Raw genomic sequence first — 25102 nt, forward strand, 5'->3', positions numbered from 1 at the left:
GTTTAGGATATTTCCCCCGCCACTTTAGGAAAGTTCAAAATCCTCATATTTAGGTGCCTAATATTATTCTCCAATATTTCCAGTTGCCTTGAGCAGGCCAGTTTATCTTTAATAATAGCCACACTTAGAGCTTGGGCGACTGAATTTTACTTTCAGCCTCCACAACCCTATTGGTAATTTCATTGGTCTGTTCTTGGACAGCAAGAAATATTTGCTGAAAATTATAGGCCAAAGAGTCCATCTTATTTTCTAGTCTATTCAAAGAAGTTCCAAAACCTGCTACCAAGTCCCATATTGCCTCTAGGGTCACCGCCTCCGGCCTAGATGGTAATTGCGAGAACTCACCCTGTGCACTGGGTGGTGTTTGTCCTTGGCTTCCATTCAGAGGGGCCTCTCCTCTTTCCCTCCTCTGAGACTCTTCCGGGCTGCCAGTCAAACCACCTCCATCACCGAAGTTCAAAACCTCTCCGGCGATAGGACTCTCCACTTTCAGTGCTGTGCTGAGAACTTCCCCCTCCGACCCGGTCGCTCCTACCACTTCATTGGAGGACAACAAGGTTGCGTCTCTGCCGGGGTCTCGCTGTGCCGGGGAGGGACGTAGGTCAGGGCTAAGGGACACCTCCTCCATCGGAGCTCCCCGCTCTCCTTCGCGGGGACTCTCAGCGGTTTCACCAGCTCCCTGAAGATCCGGCTGGGTGAAGAAGCGTTGGATGTCGAGCTGCGTTAAAGGAGGTAGGGCTTTGGAGGGGTATATCCTTATCTTCCCCTTTCTTTTGGCTGGCATGGCGGTAATTCAAATATAAGGACATTTGCAGCAGCAGCAGCAAACGCTCCATCTCCTTCTATGCTACCATCTTGTCCTCCTAGGATTAATATCTTATATACATATGAATGTCTATGCACCTGATGCCCCCACCTCCCTCCTTGTCCCTATACTTATACATTTTCTTAGTATCAGTAGATAAGCTGAAATAAATTGTATCAAGTATCCTCTTGTCCACTATTCATTCTTTCAACAATCTTGTGAGACTTCCTTACCCAGGGAAGAAAAGCTCCACATAATAAAGTTCCCTCCCCACCCCCCCCCCCCAAACAGGAAAAGGGAGGGGCCCTCACTGCATATTTACCCTAAACTCCAGATTTCCAAAATCTTTTACTTCTTCTTAACTCTACACTCAGAATGTGTCCCTATTATTTTCCTGAATAATAATTAACCCTCTGCTCTGCTTAATTGTTTTGCCCCCCTTTAGGTAAAATCAGAATCTGTGTCCTCAAAGTAGCTAAATAAAATGTATTGATTTCTGCCCCCCCCCCCCCCCCCACCAAAGGCTGTAGAATATTGACTGCTGCTTTACATTAAATTCACAAGCAGACTGTATTTTCTTGTTTGGTTCCCAATCTAATCCTTCTCACCTCCTCCATTAGCATATCCACAGTGAACTTTGCTAGAATGTGAGACTCTTGGCTCTGGCTTTATTCCTCCTAAGTAGTTGTTAATTGGTTTTGATTGAACCCTCATGTTCATCAGTGCTCTGCAGACATCTCTGACTCCCACCCTTAAATTGAAAAAAGTCTATGATTTCCTCTTGTTCACATGTCATTTAAATGTCTTGCTCAAATTATTTCAAACTCTATCTCCACTATTTTACCCCACAATTGGTTTCTGACTCTTATATCCATACAGCATGTCCCAATGCAATTTCCAAGCTAGTTTTGCAGACCCTAGGAAAGATGTGAATATACTCCCCCACTGCATTACTCTGCTCCCACTATTGTAGAGCAAAGAGCCATGTCCGGTCTCCTGTGTTAGCTCCCAATCAGACCGATACTGTAAAAATCGCGGGAGAGCAGGCGCTCCATGTTGGAGGAGCGTCCCTAGCACCATCTTATTAGCGTTAGGGATGGCTGAGAGCGGGTCCGACAACAGACACTCGATTTTACTGGCGCCGGATTTTGAACCTGCTGACAGCCACGTGTTAGGAAAATGGACGCTGGCAAAATTGAGCGTCTGTTTTTTTTAACTCGCTGACCAGCGGGCAGATTTTTTATTTATTTATTTAGTTTTTGGTGCCCACCAAATATTACTAGGCTATTAAGTCAGAGAGTGTACAGAAAAGCAGTATTTTATGCTTTTCTGTACACTTTCCCGGGTTGCTTATAACTGGTAGGTGTTAATTCCTGAGAGTAAAACGTGCAGCTTGGCCGCACGTTTTACTTTCAGTATCCCGAGCGACTTACTATTAGGCTCACCAATATGCATTTGCATGTGATGAGTGCTATTAGTTTTCGTGAGGTTGGCTGCATGTTTTCGAGGCGCTATTACCCCTTACAGTTTAAGGGGTAATAGATGCGAGTCGAAAACACACAGCCAAACGGGTGCTAAACGGTGCCCTTGGCTGAGCATACCATACTGTATCGGCCTGATATGTATATTATGAGCTTCCTCAACTTTTAACAAAACTGAGCATTGCTTATTCCCTACTTGCTGTTTTCACAAGTGCTGACTTCCTATCTGTCCAGTTTTTTTGAAAGGAGACAATGACATCCTTTGATTAATCTGTCATCTCATTGAAAGATTGATTTAATTTATAATACCAGCAATCTCCTCCAGAAAGTTTTAAGCTACACGTTTTCTTACGTTTCCCCTTAAGTTATAATTTAATATCAAAGGAACCTTGACAAACAAGTTTAGCAATTCATAACTGAACTATTATTTTCTTATACTGTAAACTGTTGTCATTTGTTAACCCTTTCAAGGATAGTAGGATACAACTTGTAGGCAAGCTTATTGAAAAGTTCATTAAATATATATCTCAACCTAGCTAAACAATTCGCATGTATCATATAATGTATAACTAGTTATATATCTGTCTATACATAGTAAATATACATACCACCTCTCTCCTCCATCTCTCTACCTCAAACCCCCTTGGTGCTGCTCTCATCATATTCTTCCATCAACCCCTAACTATTGAATTTGCTACCAGTCAGATCCTTTTATAGCACTGGATCTTTTTATAAAAAACTGCAGTTTTGTAATGCTGGGGAACCCATCCATTTTCTTGCTTTTGTATATCTTAAACAGCTTCTTATATAATGCATTATCATAACTAGCAAATTCAGATAATCTGGTTTACTGCCTCTGTCATGTTGCCCAACTCCTCCATTCCACATACTGCCATAGTTCATTACTAATACCTGTTTGATTGTTCAATGCTGCTCCCCCAAGGGGAGGAGCTAGCAATTTGTAATACTCCGTAGGCAGAGTTTATGATCTGTTGTGGGTTGGCTCCCACAGAGTGGCAGTCTGTATGATACCACTCTAGCAGTGCAAGGAAGAAACACTTAATGGAATTGGTGAATCCTTGGGTCGATGGCAGATGGCAGCGCCCCCAGGAAGTTATCCTGAGAGGGACCACCGGCTAGGCTGGAGTATGGAGACAAACACAGATAGTTCTTTATTAGACAGGAAGTAGAACCACCAGAGGTGGCAGTAGTGAGCTGATGTGCCTGGCAGGGCTGAAGTCTCTCAGATACTGGATTTGCGATCTCTGAGTTGCTGAGCTGTAGAGAGAGACTATAGGTAGTGAGTAGACTGGGTATGCTGGATACATAACCAGTAGTAGATGATACACTCACAATTGTAGATATCTGTAATGGCTTCTATGCAGCTGAGAGTCTTCAGTATATTCAGGAACAGGAGCCGTAGCCGAGTACTGGTTCCTAAATGCAGTCTGGAATAAGAACTCACAATCTCCGTACCTGTGATAACGTCTTAGACAGAAGAGAGTCTTCAGGGATTAGGAATATAGGCCCTCGTGGAGCGAGTACCGATTCCTATCTGTAATATAACTCACAGTGTTCATGTCTGCGATCGCTTCCAGGCAGTAAGGAGTCTTCTGAGCATTCATGGACGTAGGCCCTCGAGGAGTGAGTACCAGATCCTGTCTTAGCAATCTGAAATCAAAAAGAGAGTGCAGAGCCCCCAAGGAGCGGGTACTCCAGGTAAGAACAAGAAGGCAGAGTAGCTTGGGCGAATCATAACCAGAGGAGTATGATTCGAGTCCTTGCTAACTCGATTCGTAGTTGCAAACAAAGGCCTTTTAAGTTGGAAGCGGATGACGTTACTACGGGGGGACGCCCCCGAGGTTTGCGCCCTTGCCGGTACAAACTCTGGAGTGCGCGCGCGCCCTTACATCATCAGGAACAAGGAGGATCCGCAGCGTCAAGCCAGCCCGGGGATTCCGAGGGACGCGGCAGGGAGACTCCGCAGCAGCAAGCTGTCCCTCAGACCTAGAGGGAGTCACCACACAAGTAGAGAGGGTGGAGCGCGGGCGAAGAGCAGGCAGGAGCGCAGCAATGATTTTGCTCATAATTTAACACAATTGATATTTGTTTGCTTATAAAACTTATGACTCTCACAGCATGTTCTCTTTAAAGAAGACAATAATCTGAGAGGTATTCTGCTCTCACCCCTTCCCTTCCATCCATGTGTATGTGTGTGTGTGTGTGTGTGTGTGCTCAAACACCCACATCATACTTATGGTCTCTAATCCTGTAGTCCACCTGCCTGCTGAATCTGGTGTGTGTGTGTGTGTGTGTGTGCCGTGCCTCCTTGAACTTGTTGGTGTGAATTTGTTGTGTGTGCACAGAATCACACCCAACATACTTTTCTATTCTTGAAGCCCAAAATGTCTGGGTCCATGCTTTCAGGTAAGAGTAGCAACTGCCATTCTGTGCAGTTACCCCCATATCTTCTATTTAGAGTGGTAACTGCTGTTCCATGCAGTTACCCCTATGTTTTCTCTTAAGGGTAATAATTGCCATTCCATGCAGGTTACCTTCTCATGTTCTCAGTTTCAGCAGTTCAGTAGTTCACATGATCTCTGGGTCCATAGGGGCCCTCTGCCCTGCCTTATTTATTTCCATGCTGCTCCATTGCTGTATCTCTCTCAGGTCCCTGGCCACCTCCTCTGCCTGCATCTCTATGTGGTCCCTCGCCGCTCCACATCTGGATCTCTCTTGTGTCCCTGCTGCTCCTCATCTGTCTGCCTTTCAATGTGGTCTCACACCCCTCTGTGTCTGCCCAGTCTCATTTGGGCCCCTTGCTGTTCCTCTTCTGTCTGCATCACATTCAGGTTACTTGTTGACCCCTGACATCACTTTCTCTTGCTCACTCTCTCTTCTCTTTCGCCCCAGTCCTTCGCTGTCCTGAGACTACCCGCTTCTTTATTCCTGACCCCAAGGGCGGTGGCTATGTTATGCACCCTTGGCTACCTAGGGGGTGCCCATGAAGTCTAAGTACCCCTATGGGTGCATCATCTGCCCCAGAGCTTGATGGGGAGTATGGGCTGAGCCGGATCCCCTGTCCTTGTGCAGAGAAGCATGCTACCTTTCCTGAGAACAGCAGTGTGCTGGAGGCACAAGGGTGCTCTCCCTTTCTTAAAAATTACTTTGTTAAAACAAAAGTGTTTCATCTGGTGTAGCGAAGCTCGAGAGAGACTCTTCAGTGGCTGGAAGTGAATCTTTGAACCGTCCTAGCTATTTTACCTCTGCAAGCCTGTACATGTAGAAACAATTTGGAGCAGGTGTCTGGACAGATATGAACCATGATTTGGGACTAGCAAGTCAAATAACTTTCTGGAAGCTGAAATAATAAGTGCAAAAGTTGCCTCTGCCACTGCCTCCTTGTGATAGTGCTGATAGCTTAATTTATCTTTGAATTAGCTGTGCAACACAAAACCCATTTTGTTTCCTTAAAGAGTAAAATAGATTTTTATTTTTTTTTAGAAGATTTGGATAGATATAGATATGTTAAAAACTATTTTCATGAGATTTTAAAAGTATCCCCTGAAGTTGCACTGGTGTTGAGGGTGACTGCAGAAATTGGTGGTGCACCAGAAAATTTGCTGTGGCCAGGTGCCCTAGAACACAGTCCACCCTCCTACATTATCTTGTGAGCATTACTTTCTTTGATGCAAAAAGCCTATCAGTTTTATGCTCACAGCATCCCAATCCTTAGAGGGAAAATTGAGCTAAATCCATCCCTTAAAATAATTGCCTAATCTACTAACAGCAGTTACAGTAAAATATGAGAATAAAAAAAATTTCTGCAAGAACATTCAAAACCATTTTCTGCATGCAAATGAAATTAATAAAGAACAAACTTCTGTTTAAAAGAGAAATGAGGAAGAGAGGACCATAATGCCATAAAACCAGTAATAATTACCATCATTTTCACAGCAAGAATTCAAGTTATACAAGAACTGGACCTTTAAAATACAGACAAACCCTCACAGGCAGCCTGTTTTACACTGTTAACTTTTGTAGCTGCACATTTCAGTTTGATAAAATGAGAAAAATAGAAATAAAGTTTCCCTTTTGAAAGTTTAGTGCTAGAACCGTGGATTTACTTATTGTTGCCCTTCCGTCATTAATTCAAATTTGATCATGTTTTGATCACTGCTGCCAAGTGGCCCCACCACCGTTACCTCTCTCACCAAATCCTGTGCTCCACTTAGAATTAGAACTATAATAGATCCCTCTTTCGTTCTGTTCCTAAACCAATTGCTCTATAAAGCTATCATTTATTCCATCCAGGCCTCTCTCTAGCATGTCCTGATGTAACATTTTCCCAGTCAATATTGGGGTAATTGAAGTCTCCCATTATTACTGCATTACCAAGTTGGTTAGCTTCCTAATTTCTCTTAGCATTTCATCATCCGTCTCACCATTTTGGCCAGGTGGACTATAATATATGCCTATCGTTATACTTTTCTCCGACACACATTGGATTTCTACCTATAAAGATTTTATTGTGCATTTAGTCTCTTGCAGAATTCTTATCCTGTTGGGCACTATGCCATCCCGGACATAAAGCGCCCCCCCCCCCCCCACCGAGTTTTTCCTCCCTATCAGACACAGCCCCCAGTTTCCTGCAGCAGGTCAAGGGGAGATTCTGTAGCAAGAATTGAAACATTTCTGACATTTTGCAGCAGTTCTTTTGGCACATTTCCATAAATGTGTATATTAATGTGAATTTTTATTTAGTTATTTTCTGGCATTATTTTATTTTTAAATAGTTTTAAAATTTACATGATATCCATCACATGCCAGGGAAATCATCAAATATGTACAAGAAAACATAAAAATATTATAATGTACATATGTAAATCGAATCCCATCAAAGGGGAAGGCCTACTAAACGTAGCATACAATATACAAGCAAAAATAATTAAGAAAATTAAAGAAATTAGCTGGAAACTAGACATAATACAGCAATCAAATATACCAACCTAACCCTATTGTGAGGGAGTCAATGTAATGGAGAAATTACTTACCTGATAATTTTGTTTTCCTTAATGTAGACAGATGGACTCAGGACCAATTGGTATTGTGCTCTCCTGATAGCAGATGGGAGACGGAGTCAGATTTCAAAGCTGACCTCACCTTACATATACCCATACAGCAAGCTTAGCTCTTCAGTATTCTCTTCGAAAAGCCAGTTGGATATATGTTGCTTAATACTTGATTAACCTATCATTAAAATCATCCATTGTACCTGAAGACTGGAGGATAGCTAATGTAACCCCAATATTTCCTTCAAAAAAGTGAAGCAGATTTGTGAGGCAAGACTTGCCCTGGGTAAAGCCATGCTGACTTTGTTCCATTAAACCATGTCTTTCCATATGTTCTGTGATTTTGATGTTTAGAACACTTTCCACTATTTTTCCCAGCACTGAAGTCAGGCTAACCGGTCTGTAGTTTCCCAGATCGCCCCTGGAGCCCTTTTTAAATATTGGCTAAAAGACAGGAAACAGAGAGTAGGATTAAATGGACAGTTTTCTCAGTGGCAGGGAGTGGGCAGTGGAGTGCCTCAGGGATCTGTATTGGGACCCTTACTTTTCAATATATTTATAAATGACCTGGAAAGAAATACGAGGAGTGAGGTAATCAAATTTGAAGATGATACAAAATTGTTCAGAGTAGTTAAATCACAAGCAAATTTTGATAAATTGCAGGAAGACCTTGTGAGACTGGAAAATCGGGCATCCAAATGGCAGATGAAATTTAATGTGAATAAGTGCAAGGTGATGCATATAGGGAAAAATAACCCATGCTATAGTTACACAATGTTAGGTTCCATATTAGGAGCTACCACCCAAGAAAGAGATCTAGGCGTCATAGTGGATTAACACATTGAAATCGTCTGTTCAGTGTGCTGCGACAGTCAAAAAAGCAAACAGAATGTTGGGAATTATTAGAAAGGGAATGGTGAATAAAACGGAAAATGTCATAATGCCTCTGTATCGCTCCATGGTGAGACCGCACCTTGAATACTGTGTACAGTTCTGGTCGCCGCATCTCCAAAAAGATATACCGTATTTTTCGCTCCATAAGACGCACCTGACCATAAGACGCACCTAGGATTCAGAGGGGGAAAATTAAAAAAAAAAAAAAATTGTGCTAAACCGGCTCTGCGTCTGGGCGTCTTATGGAGCAAATTAGGGGAGTGCATAGTTTTTTTTTTTCTCCCCATTTTGTTTTCGGGTCTGGGGAGGGCCATTTCGGTCCACTCCCCAGATCAGAAAATTTTTCTTTCTGTGGGAACCCCCAAAACCCCCCCCCCCATCCCTTTAAATTAACAACCTCCACCCCCCTGACCCCCCCAAGACCTGCCGAATTAATTTCCTGCAACCCCCCACCCTCCTGACCCCCCCAAGACCTGCCGAATTAATTTCCTGCAACCCCCCACCCTCCTGACCCCCCCAAGACCTGCCAAACGTCCCTGGTGGTCCAGCGGGGGTCCAGGAGCGGTCCGGGAACGATCTCCTGGGCGTGAGCCGTCGGCTGCCAGTAAACAAAATGGCGCCGACGGCCCTATGCCCTCACTATGTCACTGAGACCGACCGCTGCTATTGGTCGGTCTCAGTGACATAGTGAGGGCATAGGGCCGTCGGCGCCATTTTGTTTACTGGCAGCCGACGGCCCTATGCCCTCACTATGTCACTGAGACCGATCGCTGCTATTGGTCGGTCTCAGTGACATAGTGAGGGCATAGGGCCGTCGGCTGCCAGTAAACAAAATGGCGCCGACGGCCCTATGCCCTCACTATGTCACTGAGACCGACCAATAGCAGCGGTCGGTCTCAGTGTCATAGTGAGGGCATAGGGCCGTCGGCGCCATTTTGTTTACTGGCAGCCGACGGCTCATGCCCAGGAGATCGTTCCCGGACCGCTCCTGGACCCCCGCTGGACCACCAGGGACGTTTGGCAGGTCTTGGGGGGGTCAGGAGGGTGGGGGGTTGCAGGAAATTAATTCGGCAGGTCTTGGGGGAGTCGGGGGGGGGGGGTGTTTGTTAGATTTTTGTTTGGTTTTTTTTTTATATTCGCTCCATAAGACGCACATACATTTTCCCCCCACCTTTGGGGGAAAAAAAGTGCGTCTTATGGAGCGAAAAATACGGTAGTTGCGATGGAGAAGGTACAGAGAAGGGCGACCAAAATGATTTATTTATTTATTAGCTTTTATATACCGGCATTAGTGCGAGACATCATGCTGGTTCACATTTTAACAAAATGAGCGGAAAATACATTAAAACAGGAGAAGGGGGAGGGGAAAAAGAAAGCCAACTGGGCAACGAGAGTGCAGGATAGAAGAAAGAGAGAATAAACAAAATCAAAAGGCAGATTAAAAAACTGAAACTAATTACAACAGTTCAGCATGATAATTACAACAGCAAGGGCATAATATGAAGAGATTACTAAATAAAGAAGGGGGAAAGGAAAAGAGAGGGCACGGAGTTCTCGGCAAGGGAGGTTGGGTCATTGAAGGAAAAGGGGGAGAGGGGCATGGGATGAGAAGAGCAGGCAGAGGGGGGTGAAGACTTCAAGGGAAAGAGAGTCTAGAGGGAGGGCTCAAAGGCAGGGAAGCAAGGAGACAAATGATAAAGGGGATGGAACAGCTTCCCTATGAGGAAAGACTAAAGAGGTTAGGACTTTTCAGCTTGGAGAAGAGACGGCTGAGGGGGGATATGATAGAGGTGTTTAAAATCATGAGAGGTGTAGAACGGGTAAATGTGAATCGGTTATTTACTCTTTCGGATAATAGAAAGACTAGGGGGCACTCCATGAAGTTAGCATGTGGCACATTTAAAACTAAATGGAAAAAGTTGTTTTTCACTCAACGCTTAATTAAACTCTGGAATTTGTTGCCAGAGGATGTGGTTAGTGCAGTTAGTGTAGCTGGGTTTAAAAAAGGATTGGATAAGTTCTTGGAGGAGAAGTCCATTACCTGCTATTAATTAAGTTGACTTAGAAAATAGCCACTGCTATTATTATCAACAGTAACATGGAATAGACTTAGTTTTTGGGTACTTGCCAGGTTCTTATGGCCACTGTTGGAAACAGGATGCTGGGCTTGATGGACCCTTGGTCTGACCCAGTATGGCATGTTCTTAAATACATGGTGAAATATAAACAGGCAACAGCTTATTAATACAAAACAAACAATAAAGAAAAATATCCAGCCATTTGTTAGACCATGTCACAATGAGTAAGAATAAAAGGTAAAAAAGATAATCAGAAAGATATTTACAAATACCAAATTAGGGACTACCCACAGAAAATTCATGGAGCATCACTTCCACAACCAGTAATAACTTTAGACTGCAAGAAACTTTTTCATCTTGATAATTTAGGCTTTTACAAGGAAAACGCAACACAAATATTGCTCCCAGGACTAAAGACCCCTTCTCACATCCCTCTACTAGTACCATCTAGAATCCAAGAGGAATCGGCATGACACTGCCTACATCAATATAGTAAACCCCTTACTACAGTTAGTATTCGACTTCGTGCACGGTGTGGAAGAGCTTGTATATATATAACTTAAGACTTGGTTGTTTAAACAAGCATTCCCAGAAAGCTAAAAGCAGGAAGAAAGTCATGTTTCAGACTATTCGCTCTCTCCCCATCCCACAGCATATAACTTCATAAAGAGACCAGTTGAAAAAATTGAGTCATTTATTTATCTTATACCTTTATAATCATATATATTATATTCTATCATGTTAGAACCTTATAACCACGCTATTTATTTATTAGGTATTATTTATAACTGTCAGCAATATATACTAATTCGTTAATTTAATTAATATGTTCAATGTTTATGTTCAATGTCCAATGTTCAATGTTAATTAATATGTTCAATGTTCAATGTAAACCGCTAAATGAAGCGATAGTTCTTGTTTCTTGTAAACCGGGGTGATATGTATTTTATACAGGAACCTCCGGTATATAAACCCTATAAATAAATAAATAAATAAATAAATATACACCTCCCAAATCGCTAGGAAACGCTTCTGGTGTGCCGGTGAGCTGCGGGAAGATAAGTGTTCCATGTGCATCATGGAGTAGAAAAGGTTCCATCAAGTGCAAAAAGATGGGGGATCCATGCTGTGCCAGTACAACAAAATTACCCTTTTCCCCACCAGGCAAGCCTTTTGAATTAATAACAGAATGCCAGGATCTCATATACTTAGAGAGGGGATACAGCCAAATAAAAGCCACAACGGAGCCACTGGGATATAGACCTGCAACAACGCCACCAAGTATCTAGCCACTCGGCTCCAAAATAGTTTAACGGTGGGACATGCCCAAAAAGCATGTGCTAATGTACCCTGTGCCTGTTGGCATCTACCACAAGCCGCTGTGTCAGATATAGTCAGGCATTGTGCCACCTTGGCCGAAATATACGCCCTCCCCAAAAACTTGTATTGTAGCTCTCGATAAAACATGTTGTACGAGATCCTGGCCACTCCACCATAACAACTGAGGATAATCGAAGGAGTGGCCATAAATTCCCCATCGCTAGTCCAACGATCTGCGAGTATATCATATTTCCTGCCTCCCCAGTGCCTGCAGGCCTTTATAATATTTAGACAGGGAAGGAGGCTTTGCCTTTGTAAGCTCCAGTATATCTTCCAGTTTCTTAAATGCTGACTGTTGTAGGAATGCCGAGAGCATCGCTTTGAAGTAATGTGTAATCTGTATGTATGGGAAGAGAGATGAGGCCCCCAGTCCATAATGCTAACATAGTTCAGTGAAGGAAAGCGGCTTCCCCTCCCTAGTTATTAAATGCCCCAATTGGAAAATGCCCAGGATCTGCCATTTCCGAAAGGCTGAAGACTGGGAACCTGGGGAAAAGTCAGCATTACCATCAATGGGTAGCAGGTAAGCACATACCCTAGGTAGCTGCAGACATTTAGTCAACCATACCCAGGCCTGTCGAATTGGTCGAATCACAATAGAGTTGTTTAGGAGAACCGGGCGCTGAGTTGCTTCCACTTGGAGAACGTATTTCACATCAGTGGGGGCAGTGAAGGCACTATCAGCTATTAAATATGTGTATGAGGATTTACCTAATAGCCAATCCCTAACTACTCGCAGATTACTAGCCAAGTTATACAACCTGAGATTAGGCACTCCCAAATCCTCGGCTCCCCACTGTTCCTGCAACCATGAGAGAGGGAGGCGATCCTTCCCATCTCTCCATAAGAACTTCCACAAATATCGATCCATGGAGGTCAGATCTCGGCTCTGAAGCTGGAGAGGCAAGTTTTGGAGGAGAATCATTGTATACAAATTTACTCGTCCATAGAGAGACAAAGGTAAATTTTTCCAAGTGGCGAAAGCATCCAGTGTATGTTTTAATAGACGGGGGACATTGAACTGATATATAAGAGTTGGGTCCGCAGGTATCTGAACTCCCAGGTATCTGAAGGAATCACCCGCCCAGTGTAGGGGAAAGGAATCCTGCCATCTTTCTCGGAGAGCATCAGGAAAAGCCAGTGCCAACGATTTACCTTTATTCAACCGGAAGCCTGAAAAGACCCCAAAGGTCTCAAAGAGTTGCAAAAGGGGAGACAGAGAGGCGGATGGGTCTATAAGAAAGACAGAGGTCATCCGCAAAGGCAGCACATTTGAAGACCTCAAAGCGGAAGCGTATACCCCGAATCGCCGGAGTTGCTTGTATAGCTGACAGCAAAGGCTCTAATTGTAATATAAAGAGTTCGGGGGGGGGAGATAAGGGGCACCCCTGACATGTGCCCCTCATAATAGAAAAAGGTTTGGACTGTGTTTGGTTAGCAAGGATAGTTGCCTGAGGGTTCATGTACAATAACTGGACTACCCTATAAAAAAGCTCATCAAAGCCCATCTTCCTTAAGATAGAAAACAAGTAATCCATTCTACCTGATCAAAGGCTTTTTCAGCGTCAAAGCTGATAGCCATATTCAGGGTATTCATGTGTAGGCACATTTCCATCGCTAATAACACCCACCTAATGTTTGAGAGAGCGTAATGCTTTTGTACAAATCCTACTTGACTCATACCTATTAAAGATGGGAGGAGACTCGCCAAATGGTCTGCCATGATCTTTGCCAAAAGCTTTTGGTCGAAGTTTAGCAACGAAATCGGGTAATATGAATCTGGCGACAAGTGGTCTTTACCAGGCTTCGGGATGAGAGAAATGTGGGAATGTTTCACATTAGCGGAAAAGCTACCAGTCTCAATAAGTTCTGAATATAATGACGCCAATGGGACATGTACTTTATCAATGAGACATTTGTAGAACTCCGCCAAGTAACTATCGGGGCCCGGGGCTTCAGTCATTTAGAACGATAAATAGCTAATTTAATTTGCTCAGGCGATATGGAACATTCAGCGTCTCCCTTTGCTCATCAGTGAGGCGTGGTACAGGAAGGGACTCAAGAAGCGAGTGCATTCCACCTCAGACAAACCCCTCAGTCTGATAGAGTTTGAGATAATAATCCCTAAAGAGGTGTAGGATAGCTTGTGTATTAGTCTCCACTTGACCAGTCGAATTACGTAACCCTGAAACATATCGGAACCCACAGGATGATAGAATCAAATGAGACATCAATTTCCCCGCCTTGTTACTATATTGATATAATTTGAATTGATAATAAAGCAAGCCCTTTTTTGCCCGTTGGTGTAACACCGTATTCAAGGCGTTTTTCACTGAGAGATAATTCTCTCATGCCCTTCCCGTATTTGACTGGAGGAGCTGTGCCTTGGCCTTACGTAACTGATTACTTAACAGTAAAACTTGCTGATTAAGCACTTTCCTTCGATGCGTGGTGTAAGAAATTATATCTCCTCGTAGGACCGCCTTGGCAGTATACCAGAACAAAGTTGGCTGTTCCTGATGCTCTTGGTTCAGCTTGGCATAATCAGACCACCTCTCCTCTAAATATTGTTGAAAACCCCTGTCCTCTGCCAGATAGTATGGAAATTTCCAAACCTGGACGGACAGAGAAGATGGCGTGATTTGTATATCCACCCAGACCGGGGCATGGTCAGAGACCAAGATATCCGCAATGCCAGCCTCTCGCACACTAGAAAAGGTGCGATTACTGATGAGGAAGTAATCTATGCAGGAGTATGTGGCATGTGCCCTGGAAAGGTGGGTAAAATCCCTCTACCCAGGATGTAGAGTCTGCCAGATGTCTACCAGATGGAAGGCTCGTTCCAAAAAAGCTGGGCCTCTCCCCATACCAGTCTCCGCACGTCGGTTGTGGGAAGCATCTAGCTGTGGGTCCCGGATGGTATTAAAATCACCCCTCATAAGAATTGGTTCAGCCAGGTATGGAAGTAAATGTTGTTATAGGGCCTGATAGAACTCAGAACAATAAGTATTAGGGGCATAAATATTGCAAAGAACTAAGGTCTTATTATAAAACTGCATCACCAATATAATAAAATGACCATTGGGATCTTTGATCTCTCTCTAGATCTGAATAGGCAGGTGCATGTTTAACAAAATTGTCACTCCAGCTGACTGAGAGGTAAGAACATAAGAAAATGCCATACTGGGTCAGACCAAGGGTCCATCAAGCCCAGCATCCTGTTTCCAACAGTGGCCAATCCAGGCCATAAGAACCTGGCAAGTACCCAAAAACTGTCTATTCCATGTAACCATTGCTAATGGCAGTGGCTATTCTCTAAGTGAACTTAATAGCAGGTAATGGACTTCTCCTCCAAGAACTTATCCAATCCTTTTTTAAACACAGCTATACTAACTGCACGAACCACATTCTCTGGCAACAAATTCCAGAGTTTAATTGTGCGTTGAGTAAAAAAGAACTTTCTCCGATTAGTTTTAAATGTGCCCCATGCTAACTTCATGGAGTGTCCCCTAGTCCTTCTACTATCCGAAAGAGTAAATAACCAATTCACATCTACCCGTTCTAGACCTCTCATGATTTTAAACACCTCTATCATATCCCCCCTCAGTCGTCTCTTCTCCAAGCTGAAAAGTCCTAACCTCTTTAGTCTTTCCTCATAGGGGAGTTGTTCCATTCCCCTTATCATTTTGGTAGCCCTTCTCTGTACCTTCTCCATCGCAATTATATCTTTTTTGAGATGCGGCGACCAGAATTGTACACAGTATTCAAGGTGCGGTCTCACCATGGAGCGATACAGAGGCATTATGACATTTTCCGTTTTATTCATCATTCCTTTTCTAATAATTCCCAACATTCTGTTTGCTTTTTTGACTGCCGCAGCACACTGAACCGACGATTTCAATGTGTTATCCACTATGACACCTAGATCTCTTTCTTGGGTTGTAGCACCTAATATGGAACCCAACATCGTGTAATTATAGCATGGGTTATTTTTCCCTATATGCATCACCTTGCACTTATCCACATTAAATTTCATCTGCCATTTGGATGCCCAATTTTCCAGTCTCACAAGGTCTTCCTGCAATTTATCACAATCTGCTTGTGATTTAACTACTCTGCACAATTTTGTGTCATCTGCAAATTTGATTATCTCACTCGTCGTATTTCTTTCCAGATCATTTATAAATATATTGAACAGTAAGGGTCCCAATACAGATCCCTGAGGCACTCCACTGTCCACTCCCTTCCACTGAGAAAATTGCCCATTTAATCCTACTCTCTGTTTCCTGTCTTTTAGCCAGTTTGCAATCCACGAAAGGACATCGCCACCTATCCCATTACTTTTTACTTTTCCTAGAAGCCTCTCATGAGGAACTTTGTCAAACGCCTTCTGAAAATCCAAGTATACTATATCTACCGGTTCACCTTTATCCACATGTTTATTAACTCCTTCAAAAAAGTGAAGCAGATTTGTGAGGCAAGACTTGCCCTGGGTAAAGCCATGCTGACTTTGTTCCATTAAACCATGTCTTTCTATATGTTCTGTGATTTTGATGTTTAGAACACTTTCCACTATTTTTCCTGGCACTGAAGTCAGGCTAACCGGTCTGTAGTTTCCCGGATCGCCCCTGGAGCCCTTTTTAAATATTGGGGTTACATTTGCTATCCTCCAGTCTTCAGGTACAATGGATGATTTTAATGATAAGTTACAAATTTTTACTAATAGGTCTGAAATTTCATTTTTTAGTTCCTTCAGAACTCTGGGGTGTATACCATCCGGTCCAGGTGATTTACTACTCTTCAGTTTGTCAATCAGGCCTACCACATCTTCTAGGTTCACCGTGATTTGATTCAGTCCATCTGAATCATTACCCATGAAAACCTTCTCCATTACGGGTACCTCCCCAACATCCTCTTCAGTAAACACCGAAGCAAAGAAATCATTTAATCTTTCCACGATGGCCTTATCTTCTCTGAATGCCCCTTTAACCCCTCGATCATCTAACGGTCCAACTGACTCCCTCACAGGCTTTCTGCTTCGGATATATTTAAAAAAGTTTTTACTGTGAGTTTTTGCCTCTACAGCCAACTTCTTTTCAAATTCTCTCTTAGCCTGTCTTATCAATGTCTTACATTTAACTTGCCAATGTTTATGCTTTATCCTATTTTCTTCTGTTGGATCCTTCTTCCAATTTTTGAATGAAGATCTTTTGGCTAAAATAGCTTCTTTCACCTCCCCTTTTAACCATGCCAGTAATCGTTTTGCCTTCTTTCCACCTTTCTTAATGTGTGGAATACATCTGGACTGTGCTTCTAGAATGGTATTTTTTAACAATGACCACGCCTCTTGGACATTTTTTACTTTTGTAGCTGCTCCTTTCACTTGTTCAGTATCAGATAAATGAGTCTCTTGCAGAAATCCAATATCTGCTGATTTCCGTTTTAATGTGTTTAATATCTTAGAACGTTTAATCGGTGAATGGATTCCACACACGTTCCAGGATATTAGGCATGTTTGCATACTAGGAGTCTAATGAATTGAATAATGAGGTCAACAGCTCATAGACATTGAACCAGATAGAGGCCCTCCCAGCATAGGCCTCCACCCTTGAAAAATACTGTCGTAGGGGTTCAGATTTCACACTATTGTCCTTTCTGCCAATATGATTATTAGTAAGCAAAAATGGTACTCTCCCCATCCATTCCTGGACCCTTAACTTGGAGATCACCATGCCCCAATCCTCCGCGCCAATCGGAAATACATAAGGTTCTTGAGAGAGAAAAAAAAAAGACTGTGCAAGGAGGAATACAAAAAGAACAACCAAATGTAGCTCAGCAGTTGTTTATAAAGATCTCAGTGCCGGGTCATTGCATACCTTGTCCAAGAAGCATCGAAATGTCTGTCGGTATAAAATTATAAGTTTCCCAAGCCAGGCAAACATGGCCTCCGCCCTCCAAAACTGACAGCACAACCAGCGCTTCTGTTAACCAATAGAGGGCCCTATTTAGGACATGTTATCCGAGAGTAGTGGTAGAGAACTGCATCACCTCAAAGGAGGCGATACCATACCCCTCAGGAAAACCCATATGAAAAAATAAAAAAATGAGGCATGAAATCCAATGTACTTGGTAAGCCGTTGAAGGGAAAAATTTGCGAAATCCAGAGCAGAGGTGGCAGTCTGACTGCCTCTGCCATGCTAACATAAGCCTGCTGAGATCGGACATACTCAAATACAAATCAGTACCAGCTATAATTACTTAATACGCTCCATCAAGTTGGGTGGGAGCCTAAGTCTCAGAGATCGCAGTCCACTATAAAATGAACACCAGGCGCTGCGCCGCCCACGTAGCGGCTCTACAGGGAAAATAAAAGCCTGTCATGTTTAAGGGTAGGATTTCCACAGAGGAATGCTGGCGAATTGCCTTAGGTATCACTGATCTCTCTCACAAAATGTTTGCAGCCATTCATTACCCGACTGTTCACCCTTCTTAAAAATTCATGTGGCTTGTATCCGTACCAAACCAACAAAGGTCTAATCAGCCTGATCAGGCTCTGGATTTCTGTTCAGGAAGTCCAATGTCCCATTCCCCCCCCCCCCCCCCCCCCCCCCCCCAAAAAGAAAAAAGCATCCTGGTATTTCCCCCATAAGGTAGGGTAGAAGCAAAATCGTTTGCGGGGGCGCAATGCTTGGTGGCTGGGGGCTGAGTAATAGGAGAGGTGTCACCTTCAAATACACATCCCCCCAGTCGCTGCTGTACGCAATGTTTCCCAAGGTTTTTTTTTGTTTTTGTTTTTTTTTAAATATTGAGCTCACTTTTTAATTAAGAGGCATGAAACATTAGAGAAAAAAGAACTGTCCCCGGTGATCCCTGCAGCCAGGCATTCCTAAAGTAGAGGACATTTCAACAGCGATCCATCTCTCAGTCCGGTTTCCCCGTTTCCAGGCTGGTCTGCTCCTTCACAAAGGCTCGGGCCTCATCCACGCTGTCCAGCCACTTCACCCCCACTGATGTTAGCACTCTTAGGCGGACGGGATATATCATAGTCGTTCGCAGGCCCAATGTGATCAGCTGCGAGCAATAAGGAGCCATGGCTCTTCTCTGCGCTGAAACACCCGCCGAAAAGACCTGGAAGACTAAATTGCACTAGTTCTCGTAGGTTAAGTTACGGCCTGCCCGGATCGCTTTAAGTATATCCATTTTGTGGGCATAGTTAAGTAGTTTTGCTATAATCACCCAGGGTCTCGTGGCATTTACCTTTTTCAGGCCCAATGTGTGCGCCCTTTCCACCCTCAAGGGCCCGTTTGTACCCGCTATCCCGAGTTTCTCCTTGATCCAGGTTTCCAGGGAAACAGGTAACTCTGAGTCTTTGGTCTCTGAGAACCCGATAAATCGTTACTTTGAACTGCGCGAACGGTTCTCCAGGTCTTCAATCTGCACGACTTGTTTCACTAGTGAGGCCTGAAGCGCTGATATATCGTTTTGCGCTGCAAGGAGGCCATCTTGAACCTCAGAGACAAGGCCTTCCACCGCTGAGAACCGCACCTCGTAACCATTTAGGGTGTTAGAAAGCTCCGATAGTTATCTGCAATGAGCTTCAGCTCCGGTCCCAACGCTTCCGTGTGACGATTGTGTCGCCGCGGACGTCTCCGCCACGGGTGGTAATGGCGGGTCCAGGCCCCGATTCTTATCTTTATCTTTCTTCGTCTCTTTCCTAATCAAGCGGGTTGTCATTTCTGCAAAATATATGTACCCTTGCTATTGTAAGTGAAAGATATTTTTTTTTTTCAAGATCTTCCCGGCAGTTTTAAGAGCGGAGGATGGGGCTGGATGTGGAGGTTAGGCACCAAGAAGGAAGCCTACATCCACCTCCCTCACTGTCACATGATCTTCACCAGGGTGGGTGGATTTTAAAAGAATCGCATGGCAATGCAATCGGGCCTTTGCCCAGTTCCCAGTCCACTCCAATAAAGGAGTAGACTGGGAGGGAACCTCCCTAAGCCTGTCCTTCCTCCCTCTTCCCCTCTCCTCCCTGACCCCTAAACCTACCCTAACTAGTGGTTTTGGGGTTTTTTTGTTGTTGTTGAAGAACTTACCCTCTCCTCCGAGCAGTAGTAAGTTCTCCATGCCGGCCAGCTGCTGGCACGCTTCCCCAGGACAGAGCCTAATGGTTGCTGTCCTGGCCAGCCTCCGCCCTGCCCCTCGGTCCACCCCTTTTTTCAGGCCCATCATTTCTGTGTGTATCCGGAAATATTCATGAGGCTGGGCCTTTTTAAAAATGTGCTCAGCACGCACAAGGCCAGGCATGTATCTCCCTGATTTTATGCGTGCAGGCCTTTTAAATTCTACCTGTTATAGTTTATTTTAATACAGATAAATAAACACATTTATTTGTAAGACAAGACTTCCCTTTGCTAAATCCATGTTGGCTTTGCCTCTTTAATCTATATCTAACCAGATGACCAGTAATTTTGTTCTTCAGAATAACATTTACTGCTTTTTGCAGTACCAATTTCAAGCTCACTGGTCTGTGGTTTCTCTGATCATCCTTAGAACCCTTTTTAAAAATGGTCTCAGTACAGATCTGGAGCATTCCACTATTTACTTTTCTCCATTGAGAGAAATGACTATTCAGTCCTACTCTTTGCTTTCTACCTTTTTAACTAGGTACCAATCTATAATAGGATATTGCCTCCTATCCCATGACTCTTTAATTTCCCTATAAGCCTCTCATGAAGGATTGTCAAATGTCTCTTGAAAATCCATATACACTGTATAAATCAACTCACCCTTCTCCTCATGTTCATTATCCCCTTCAAAAAAATTCAGCAGATTTCTAAATGTAACACCCCTTGACCGCTTACCTCTGTCCAGGACTGACAGACGGGAGCCCAAGTAGGGTAGACTCCATTGGTCCTCACATTCTTGGCGCCTGGTGCCTCAATCTGGGGAAGAAGGGATTTCCCTCCCTTCCACCCAGGAAACAAATGTGACTGTGAACAAGGCTGGCAGTATGTACAAATATATACAGGTTTATTAGACTATATAAGTATCTTTTCCACAGGACTATGTACATCGCTATTAGGATGTCAAACACATATATCTACTCATGCTTAATAGTCTCAGGCCACACAACTATATACATTTCTATGAGGTAGCAAGGCCGTTTAATATTTGGCAATTTGGGGTTGGCCCCCACAGTATACCACCATATAGAATAGAAGGGACCTCTTGAGTTCCTGCTTAATCAAATATTATTATTATCCGCCCCCTTTTTATCCCAAGTCTCACCCATGTGAAAAAATGCAATGGGGGTCCTTTGTATCTAAACCGCTGCCATCTCCTCGGTACTGCTTCTGCTCCACTGAAAGGTCCATGCCAACACTGGGGTCCATTCCCTCCTGGGGTCCTGGCCCTGCCTCCTGGAATGCTGTGGGGGGTCTACGCCCACCTGGGGAACCCAACTGCGTCTCTGGACCTGCTACTGGGGTCCACTTCTTCCCGGGGGACTCTGCCACTGGGATCCATGTCATCCTGGGGAGAACACTTGATCTGCCAAGGGGGTCCCCTTGCTCAAGATGGGACCCAGGTGACCTCCGGATCTGCTGCTGAGGTCCATTCCCTCCTGGGGGGCCAAAGATCTACCACAAGGGTCCACACCCTCCCGGGGGGACCACTGTGCCCTTGGATCTGCCACTCTCCTTATGTTCTTCTCTCTTGGTAGGAGGGCTTTTCTTGGCTTGGGTTTACAGCTCCACTAGGCACATGGCTTGTTTAACATTCAGTGATTAAGGCCCTCCACAGTCTTAGTTTTAGTAATTTTAGCTCCACGAAGCTCATGGCCAGTCATTTGCTGTTACCCAGCCTACATGGGTCATCTTCTCTCAGCCAAAAGGCCAAGACCCAGGCAGGACCATGGGAAGAGAATGTGTGCACACCCTTCCATTCTGCCTGGCCCTTTTTTCTGTTGTCTGAGAACTGGATACCGAAGGGTTTGACTCTCCCCCCTTTTTTTTTTTTTTATTATCATTTTTATTGAAAGATTTTTTTTTCATATATATCAGATAAGAACCATATAAGGAACAGAACAGTGCATAAACTTGAATTACAGAAAGTGACGGGTAACTAAGCACTTCGTACATTTCGTTAATACTTTCAATTAGTCCCCAAATCCATATCAATCCCACCCATCCCCCACCCTATTATATAAATCTTTGTTACTCTTTATGTAACTCCCAAGTAAGGGGACGGGTAAATTGCTTGGTGGAAACGAAGGTAAATATTAGTAAAAAAAAGAGCTGATCCACTCCATTTGGCAACCTTTTCTAAATTTTCTTCCCACTGTGACCACAAAGAGTCTTCCTCAAACTGCCATATCCCATCCACTCTTCCATAACAGTTGAAAGGGGTATATCTACAATACCTAACCTGGTTATGCCTCATCACACAAGAATCTCTCACAGCTCTCAGTATCCTCAAGAATATAGGCTTCCTGTAAAAGAGTATTTCTCTCCTCACTTCTATTCTTGCTCTCTGCTTTCTCTCTGGTTGTTCATCTAACCCCTAACAATAGGTCTCACTATGCTTTCAGATTCTGACTCCCCTTTTTAGTTAGGGTGAGAATCTGTTTGCTTCCTAGGACTGTTTTCAGTACATTTCTCTCATAAAACCCTTTCTCATTAGAATTCTCCAATGTAGGACTTTTCCGGTCATAGTTCTGTATGATTTAAAGTGATCTTTCACTGCAAGTTACCAACAGTAGTCCAGGGGGGCTGAGACATGCAAATGCCCATGCTGAGTCCCTGACTCTATTCAATGGTCAATTAAGCACCTTCACGGTAAGAGGTCTGGTAACTTTTTCAATCTCATTCTGGGTTTTCCTGGGCTGGCGGCTCATGTTACATAGCTGCATTGTCCTCTTTGTTTTCTTTGCTGCAGTTCACTTAAATGGCAGCATGCTCTTTAACCTGTGTCTCTTGGGAGGGGGGTTTCATAAGACAATACTTCAGTTGTTAAATCTATATTGGTTCTGCTTAGAATACTTTTTAAAAATAAGCATTAAGTTGGCCACCCTTCAATCCTCAGGTACTTTAGCTGATTTGAATGAAAAATTACAGAATACTAGTAATAAGTCTGTAGTTTTATTTTAGTTCTTTCAGAACTCTGGGGTGTATAACATTCAGACCCAGTGATTTGAAACTCTTCAGTTTGTCAAATTACTCTATTGCATCTTCCTTGTTCACTGTGATTTGCTTCAGTTCCTTTGAATCATCGCCTTCAAAAAATGTCTGGCTTAGGTCTCCAATACCCTTCTCCGTAAAGGGCACAGCAAAGAGTTCTTTTAGATTTTCTGCCTTGACTTTATTTTCCCTGAGCACCCCTTTTTATCCCTTGGTCATCTACTGAGGTGAAAATGCTGGAGCAAATAGGGATGACTTGTCTTTTACCAGTTGCTACACCCTATCCATTCCTGTAAACAGTCCAAGCTTCTTTTACTCACCTATTTCACTCTGCTACTATCTCTCCTTTCTTATCTCTCTCTAAACACCCTCCTTGTGTACTCCGCTCATCAAGCATCACTCCTGTCTATGCCCTTCTCTTCTTCTGCCAATTTCCAACTCCAGGCTTTCCACCTGGTTGCACCATGTGCTTGGAATAAACTTTCTGAGCTGGTGCATCATGCTTTCTCGCTCAGCTTGTTGAAATTCCATCTAAAAATCCACCTTTGAAAGACTGCTTTCAGACTTGATTAACTAATTTTAACAATTGTCTGTCTTGATTAGATTGTAAGTTCTATTGAGCAGGGAGTGTCTCTTGTGTGTTTGTACAGTGCTGCATAAGTTGAGTAGCACTATAGAAATGTTAAGTAATAGTAGTACTTGTTATCTTGTGAGGCCTGAACTGATCCCCTTCCCTAAAACTGTGAAAACTACAAACAGCATAGTATGTGTATGGCCCCATGTTTGTGTTGAGAGGCACTCTATTGCTCTGCCTTTCACCAAGCTCCAGAACACTGCTGTATTTACTGGAGCATATTTAATATTTTAATTATATTTAGCTCATACTTTAAGAACATAAGAAATTGCCATGCTGGGTCAGACCAAGTGTCCATCAAGCCCAGCATCCTGTTTCCAACAGAGGCCAAACCAGGCCACAAGAACCTGGCAATTACCCAAACACTAAGAAGATCCCATGCCACTGATGCGATTAATAGCAGTGGCTATTCCCTAAGTAAACTTGATTAATAGCAGTTAATGGATTTCTCCAAGAACTTATCCAAACCATTTTTGAACCCAGCTACACTAATTGCACTAACCACATCCTCTGGCAACAAATTCCAGAGCTTTATTGTGCATTGAGTGAAAAAGAATTGTATCTGATTAGTCTTAAATCTGCTACTTGCTAACTTCATGGAATGACCCCCTAGTCCTTCTATTATCCAAAAGTGTAAATAACCGATTCACATCTACTCGTTCAAGACCTCTCATGATCTTAAAGACCTCTATCATAGTTCAAGATGAAGTATATTCAGGCACAGTATTAATGCAAAAAATACATTTCATGCTTTTGAATTTTCTTAGTTTTCATATGTAGTTTCTTATGTCAATCGAGAAAATTAACAACAACAAAAAACTTAACCAAATACCAATTTTGATAAATATTCCCTGTTCCATTAACACAGAATATGTGTTTCAGTTTTGCCTGATATGTGATTTGGACTAAAGATGGGATACCTCACTTTTTATGAGGATTAACCATGCTATAAGCACATAACATGGACAGCTAAGTCTTAGAGGGAGGAAATGTAGAAGATCCTAATATAGGATTGTAGGCTTGGCTTGGCTCCCTTAAAATTAAGGAGGCCAATATTCAGTAGGCCGTTAACAGACCAGTTGCTGGCTAAAGTTAGCTGGATAACTTGTCCTGTATATTCAGCAGGATAAACATCCTGCTAAATATGCTTGTGTAAAGTTAGCTGGCTACACTTAGCTGAATAACTTTAACCCTAAATGGCCATTGGTTAAATATGACCCGTTAGGCTTAAAGTTATCCAGTCTCGTGTGATTTCGCCAGCTGCAGTGTGGCCGGCTGCAGCCTTTCGCACGAATAGCACCACCGTAAAAGTTGGTGATATTCACTGCACTACTGCCGGCGATAATGTCCCTCACATTATCGCCGGCAGCTGTGCCGTGGCCGACTCCTCCTCTCCCTGCCCCGACTTCTCCCCTCCAGCTTATTTGCATCATATCGCACGCGAAAAGGCCCTTTTCGCGTGCGATAGGGGTTTATTGCATGCGTTAGGGCCTTATCGCATGTGATAAACGTTTAGAAATAACCCCCTTAGTTGGATATATCCATTATTCAGCTAAGATAGCTGAATAACTGAATATC

At 43.4% G+C, this 25102-nt stretch overlaps 1 protein-coding gene across 1 annotated transcript in view; it reads left to right on the plus strand.

Annotated features, from left to right (window-relative positions):
* ABCB10 (ATP binding cassette subfamily B member 10) overlaps positions 1-25102 on the plus strand; it is a 244031-nt gene that overhangs the window by 6094 nt on the left and 212835 nt on the right.

The sequence above is a fragment of the Rhinatrema bivittatum genome, chromosome 3 (genome assembly GCF_901001135.1).
Source record: "Rhinatrema bivittatum chromosome 3, aRhiBiv1.1, whole genome shotgun sequence".
Lineage (NCBI taxonomy): Eukaryota > Metazoa > Chordata > Amphibia > Gymnophiona > Rhinatrematidae > Rhinatrema > Rhinatrema bivittatum.